Source organism: Felis catus, chromosome B1 (genome assembly GCF_018350175.1).
Source record: "Felis catus isolate Fca126 chromosome B1, F.catus_Fca126_mat1.0, whole genome shotgun sequence".
NCBI lineage: Eukaryota > Metazoa > Chordata > Mammalia > Carnivora > Felidae > Felis > Felis catus.
In genome coordinates, this window is record NC_058371.1 from 109,011,341 (window position 1) to 109,018,663 (window position 7,323).

The following is a 7,323-nucleotide window of genomic DNA, read 5'->3' on the forward strand; positions in this document are numbered from 1 at the left end:
CTCCAGCCAGTTGTCTTTAATTAAACTTAAGAAACAGATAAAAATCTGTATTTAATCTTTTGAAAAATTAGAAGAATAACTAGTAGTTTCCACTTCTTGCTTCCAGTTATTGCCATTAAATTATATTCTCTTGGTATAACATATACATTTTAAAAAATCCCTAACACACACAAGTAACATCTATCAACATATATTTATAAACACAAACATAGCAATATATATACTATATAAGACAGGAATGTTATTTCTGAATGCTTTAATCATAAATGGCAGCAGGTATTATAAGCAAAAAAAGTTCCCAGAAGAAGATCAATCTTCATTTTTAGCACAGGATAACCTTTTGTTTTATGGTACACATTTCACAATATTAAAACAACCTGGTTTACCTGATTAAAATCAGGGGTAAAAGGCCAATGTTAATGAGAAGCAACAATGTATGAAAAGCACCCTGGGGCCATGTATTGACCAGTTGGTGGAGGCCTAGTTTCAAAGTCCTACCCCTGCAGGGACAAGTTATCAAATCTTTTCCTGTGTAGATGTATCAAGAATTTACATAGGGTGCTGGGTGGCTCAGTCATTAAGCATCTGACTTAGGCTCAGGTCATGATCTCACAATTGGTGAGTTTGAGTCCCATATTGGGTGAGTCAGTGCCCTGCTTTGGGTGAGTTCCAGCCTTGTTTCCTGTAAACACATGAGCCCTAGGTGAGCCCAGCTTCTCTCTCTCTGTCTGCCCCTTGCTCACTTGCACTTACTTTCTCTCTCTCTCTCTCTCTCTCTCTCTCTCAAAAAAAAAAAAAGGTATTTACATAAAATTTTCAAAATGTGCATTCCCCTGTCTGGGTTTAAGGTACTCTAATGATAACCAATTTGGAGTAGAAGTGCTTCTTCCAAATCAGAATTAGGATTGTTTCCAAATTCAGCGAAACGGCAGTCCTCTTCTGTGTCTTGACTTCAGGTGACTGCTGAACGACAAAATGTTTCCCTCTCTTGGTTCACCTTCTCAGCCTCCTGTTGATTCCACTGTTCAGAACTTTTTAACATGAATGTCAATTGTTTGCTGCCAGCCCTAGCTTCTGATACACTCAATGTCCCATTTTTTGCCTCAAATTTCAAGTGATCTTCAAGGGTTTTATTCATCAGCTTCTGCTTTGTGACAGAATCTTTGAAGCTTCTGAGTTCTCCTGTTTTGACATCATAAAACTGGGGCTTGAGGACTGTCTGCTGGTTCTCCCTAAGTCCTTCCTGCTGCTTTCTCTTCCTGGTGGAGAAGTCTGTTGTTTCCTGACCTTTTCAACCCATTTTTTTTTTTTTATCATCTGAGATCTTAGAACTTTCTGCCTCACTCAGTTTTCCTTTCAGTTCTTCCTCCTCTTCTTTTTCATAAAATATTTATTGCTCTAAGAGTCTTCTTCCTTCACTAATTTTTTAAACAACTGTATTCAAAAGCTTTAATTCTTTACTCTTTGTGTCTGCTTTGAAGTCAGTGTTCTCAAACAATTTCAAGCCAGTCATTGATGAGAATATTAGAAAGGCTCTTAATTTTTTTTTCCATGCAGATTTTCCTTCTCTTCCTCTCCCTCAATTATTAAGTGCCAGCTCTTTGTTAACTTTTGGCAATTTCCTTAAGTGGACTCTGTGCACATGGTCTATCTTCTGTCAGATCTTACCTTTCCTGTATTCTTCATAAGCAAATGGCTTTACCATCAATTTTACCTGTGACAGTCTTACATCCATGAAAAATCCATGCATATATGCTTCATGAAAAGGTGATCTAATGAGATGTATGAGCCCTAAATTTTCAAAGTCTGTCTTGATGACAAATGTGTAATCATCATCAACTGTGCTTTCAAAATTCTTATAATTCTTCTGTCAAGTTTCCTAAAAAGACACACCACCTGGTAGCAGGACCTAAAACTAGATTACCAGTTTATTATAAAAGGATATAACTCAAGAACAGCCACATGAAAGAGATACATAGGGCATGTAGAACAAAAGGGCTCAGATCTTCCATGCCCCCTCCTAGTATGACACTTCTTGAATCTCCACATGTTCCTAACCCAACAGCTCCAAGGATAACGTGTTTTTGTGAACCAAAACATGAAACATGGATGTCGTATATAAAAGTATACTTATGGGAAAAAAAATTAAAAAAAAATAAAAGCAAACTTATGGGGACAGTGAAGCAGCTTATTTTAAATCTGCATTTCTTCTGATAGTCTGGGACAGATGATTGATTTAGAAGCATCTTCAGAAAATGCTGGAAAAACTGCTTTTCATCTTATGTTTATTACCACCCCCAGGCTTTCAGAAACAATGTGAAAAATTAGGGTAAGCAGTTCTTAAGAAATTGAGAGTATCAGGACAAAAAAAAATCAATAGAGTAATGTTTTAAATTAACAAATATTTCAACATTTTCAAAATGCAATAGGACTGAGAAGGAATGTGACTGTTTTAAATGCATACCATGCACTAGGTACTTTCTTATATATTAACTTCTTGAGGATACATATCCACTTCATAGGATATATATAGAAAAGAGTTTAGTCTAGCTAGTTTAGCAGAAATACTAAAGGAAATTAAATATCTCCTAGAATCTCTGGAAGAGTTGGAACAGAACCAGACTTGGATGCTGCACTGACAGGAATGGTACAGAGAGGAAAAAACTCTCAAATAGGACTTAAAAATGAAAATTATTCTGAGAAGTTTAAAAAGCATAATGGAAATTATTATTAGCATCATTAGAAACTAAAAGTCCATTAGAAAACATAGTGAATAACTTCTCTCAACTTTCACATGATTGATCTTCATCTAATTTCATGGCCATTGTAGGTAACTAAAAGCAATATGTGTCCTTCACACTTGCTGACATTGATTCTAGTTCTAATGATGATTAAGTAAGTGTTACAAATTACAAGACAGTCACCAAAGTGATTATCAGTAGTAGATTGCATTATTTGCTCAGAATTATTTGTCCCCTCCCCAACTTTGTCATGCTTCCCCATTGGCAGGGAATATATCCTCTTGCCACACTGACATTGGTTTAGTAACATGACTTGCTTTGGTCTATGGAGTGTGAGGGGATGTGATATACATTTGTTCAAGTAAAAGTTTTATTTTTTTACTGTTTTTGTTTGTTTTGTTTTGTTTTTTAAGTAGAACCCAATGCAGGGTTTGAACTCAGGACACTGAGATCAAAACTTGAGCTGAGATCAAGAGTCTGAGCTCAACCAACTAAGCCACAGCCACCCAAGTACTCCCAAGTAGAAGTTCTAAATGTTTTGCCTGGATTGGTTCTGTCCCACCTGAGAAGTTCTTTGCCATGAGAACATCATGTCACAGATGGTGGCTCCTCATTCAGAAGGGATCCAGGAACGAGAGGACTCATGGACCTGGGCCGAACCCAGTAGAACCCAGTAGAGAACAACCTTCAAATTATACCCACAACAATAAAAAAATGTGCATTGTGGAAAGTGGTGCAATTTTGTTGCTGACATTCACAAAAGTTGGCTAATATACAGGTAAGCACAACTTTTTTAAGTGGGATCAAATTTAGAAGTCACAAATTTAAAGGGAAAATTAGTTCCCTTTAGGATTAAATTAGTACTGAATTTTGCTTCCAGATACCAACCCAAGTAATTTGTTTCTCCCAGGAAAAAGATCTTTTAGCAAAAGGAGAAATATATTCCACAGAGACCTCAATCTCGTAAAAGAAAGTATATAGTGTGTATTTCACTTTTTATATAATACATGAACACCTTTGGAAAATTTACTAAGTTGTATAATATTTTATTAATCATAATCAGTTTCAGATACAAATAAAAATAAAATTGAATGTAGAATTCAGAAGAAATGATAATTAGTATGAATTTGCTTTAAAACAATTTCTATGAACTAAACATCATTATTTCTGGGTATGTTCAAATATAAGACAAAGGGGTTTTTTTTTTCCTCCTAAAATATTAACCCTCAGACAACAGCATATAGTTACTTTATATCCAAGTCTCACAAAGTCTACTTATTGCTGGTCCTCTCTCAGTTCCCTAAATTCTGACTAACCAAGTACTATTTAGGAAAAAGACATATTAGTCTGAAACCACACAGGTCAGTACTAGTATGCAGTGATTAATTAATTGGTGAGAAAGCAAGAAACAATTTTGATACTACAGATTTCTTCATTATTCTAGTGTGTATGACTTCACAACTGCAAGGATTTGATTGTAAATAAACCTTTTAAAATTTACTTAAAAAGCAAAGCAGAAAATGGTTGTGTTGGAGAAATCATGAATGCATATACACATAGGACAATATAAAAACCAAATGTACTCATATTTTTTGATTGTATACTTTTAGGATAAATTTTCCAGTGAGAACATCACGTACAGATCCAAAAGGGGTCTTAGGTAAAAAAAAAAAAATGTGGACCAATAAAATAATGTGCTCTCAACAAATGCATTAGAGGATTCAACAAGGAACTCTAATGACGATAAGACTGTTTTAGAAGATGCACATGGAAAGCTTGACTAAACTATTTTCAAGAAATGTGAAAAAGTGTATTTCTATATTAAAATGTAATTATATAACTTGTGATTTTGACTATACTTCATAACTTATTTAACAAATTAAATATTAAAAGTTGATATTTAATCATTTTATATACATAATTTAAAAAACTCCTTTTGAATCGTCCCCTCGGGAAAATGGGGGTTAATTCATAGTAGGAATGTATGGTATCTAACTCCATTCTGACCCATTTCCCTTTAATATTGACTAACCACTGTTATTAAATCTCTCATACTTTTCCCACCCAAGATAATTTCACTCATTCACTAATCAATTAAAAAGTCTAGAATGCAGTTTACAAGAAAAAAATGTCCATTTTTTCTAACACCATAAGCCTAAAGATTCAACGGAAAGGCAGAGGTCTTATTTAATCATTCTAACTTTTGTGATTATTTTTACTTTTGATTAATGAAGAAGCAGCTAGAATTCAAGAGCCAAAGGGTAAGCTGTCACCTCAGGCTCAGATCAACCCTTTGCTAATTAGGACATTGCTGAGCCCAGTTAGACAAGTAATGATTTGACTACTGTCATTAGTAAAAGGGGGCAGCTAAGTTGGTTTCTTCAACCACATTTTAAACTGAATTTTCATTAAATCCATAAAGGCACATTTATTTGAAAAATGGCAAAAACAACAAAAGGAAGACTACATAATTCCCTTTCGGGATCTTTTTCCCCCATGGTTTTAAAATTCCAAAATTAGAGGTTGACTTTTACTAATAGGACACACAAATGGAAATTACTTTCCCATTGACATGTGATTGGATTGATATGAGCCCATGTAGGTTAATCCTTCCAGAATAATAGTTAATAGGACTGTCAAAGTTATATCAGAAAATTACACTCTTGTCCTCTCCAGAAAAACATGGCAGAAATAAGAAAATCCAGGGGCACGAAGGTGGCTCAGTCTGTTAAGTGTTTGACTCTTGATTTTAGTTCAGGTCATGATCTCATGGTCATTAGATGGAGTCCCACGTTGGGTTCTGCACTAGGTGTGGAGCCTGCTTGAGATTCTCTCTCTCCCTCTTCCTTCGCCCCTCTCCCACTCATGCTCTCTTTCTCTCTAAAAGAAAAGAAAAAAGAAAAGAAAAGAAAAGAAAAGAAACGAAACGAAACGAAAAGAAAAGAAAAGAAAAAAGAAAAAATTGGGAATAAAATAATCCAAGATAATCCAATGAGTCTCTTGGAGCCTACCTGCAAAAATTTAACTTTGACCCCTTCAGGTTAGCTTTGTCCAATATTTTAATTTAAAGGATTAGTCTTTTAAAGAAGCACTTGTGCTTTTGGACAACTTGATCTAAAAATAATTTAAAAATTAAGTATGTGTATAAATTTGATTGGTTCCTACTCTCACCTTCAATCTCTTTTCTTGAGCAACCAATTCCCAGGTCAGACAAATCATCCCCAGCTACTAATCCCTTGTTTTTTCATATCTGTAGGAGAGGTATCATACATGCCTGATGACTGTGCTCTGGTGCTTTGCTCTTTGAAGTGTGGTCTGTGGTCAAGCTCACAGAAAAGCTGACTAGAAATGTACTTACAGGCTGCACTCAGACCCACTGTATTAGATTCTGCATTTTGAAAATGATTGGTTTGCACTTTTAAAGTCTGAGAAACATTCCTCTTGGTATTTCTTTATTGTTACTCTTTAGAAATATAGATTTTAGCCCAAGCTGCACAGTAGAATCACCTGAGAGACTTTCAAAATCTCCAGCCCTTTGCCCAGGCCTTACATCTGACTATATCAGAATCACTAGAGGTGATCCAAGGCATCAGAACATTTTAAAGATCCCCAGATGGTCCCAATGTGAAACCAAGGTTCAAATCCTTTAGTGTGAATCAAAATCACGTGGTGGGATTCTTAAAACAGATTCTGGCCTCCAGATGCCCAGCATTTCTGACTTAATAGTAATGGGTGGGGTCTAAGATGTTGTATCTTGAATAAGTTCCACATTGCCAGTGTTTGCTGCCCTAGTGGCCAAGCTTTGAGAAATATGAACTTAGAGGATATGACTCAAAGGTAGAAATTTCAAAAATCATTGCCTAGGAAAAAGTTTCTAGCCTATCTCCTGCTATCATCTTATAAATAAATTCATGAACTCAGTATTTATGATGCATTTGACACCCTGAACTTTTTTTCTGAAAACGTGTATCACTACCATTCTCCAGAAACCCAAACACAGAGACACAACATGAACTTTTACCAACACCCAGAACAACTTCACTTTTAAAAAGTCAAACTTCATGTTAGATAGATATACTTGAACACAGCACAAAAACACTTGCCAATGTGTTCTTCCCTCTGGATTTTTCATACCACTAAATGACATCACCACTTACCTCAGCTATCTAATCTATCAGGCATCAGAACCATCTTTGATTATTTTTTCTCTTTTACCTTATGTACAATATGCCAACAAGTTCTACTGATCATTTTCCTGTAATACCTTTAATCATATCTTAACTTTACCCTATTATCCAGGAGCAATCAGTTTAGTCTCTATCTCCTCACAGATGATTGTACTTCTCTCTAGCCTCACCCAGTCAGGCACTGACTGCATTCCTAAAATATAAACTGCTTTGCACACACAAATCTTGCTCTCACAATCAAGAGGTGACCATAGTTCTCATAAAATAAAATCCAAAATAAATATGGCATTCAGAAGAATACTTCTACAAATTCATCTTCTCCTTCAGTCCATCTTTCCATTCTGTCTCCCACAACTTTTCTTCATAAGTCTGCTGAATTTCCAAGCCCACTGAAT

The 7,323-nt window shown here is 35.4% G+C and overlaps 1 pseudogene; it reads right to left on the reverse strand.

Moving 5' to 3' along the window:
• Nucleotides 1-242: 242 nt before the first annotated feature.
• Nucleotides 243-2,825, reverse strand: LOC101099375 (annotated as a pseudogene).
• Nucleotides 2,826-7,323: the final 4,498 nt, after the last annotated feature.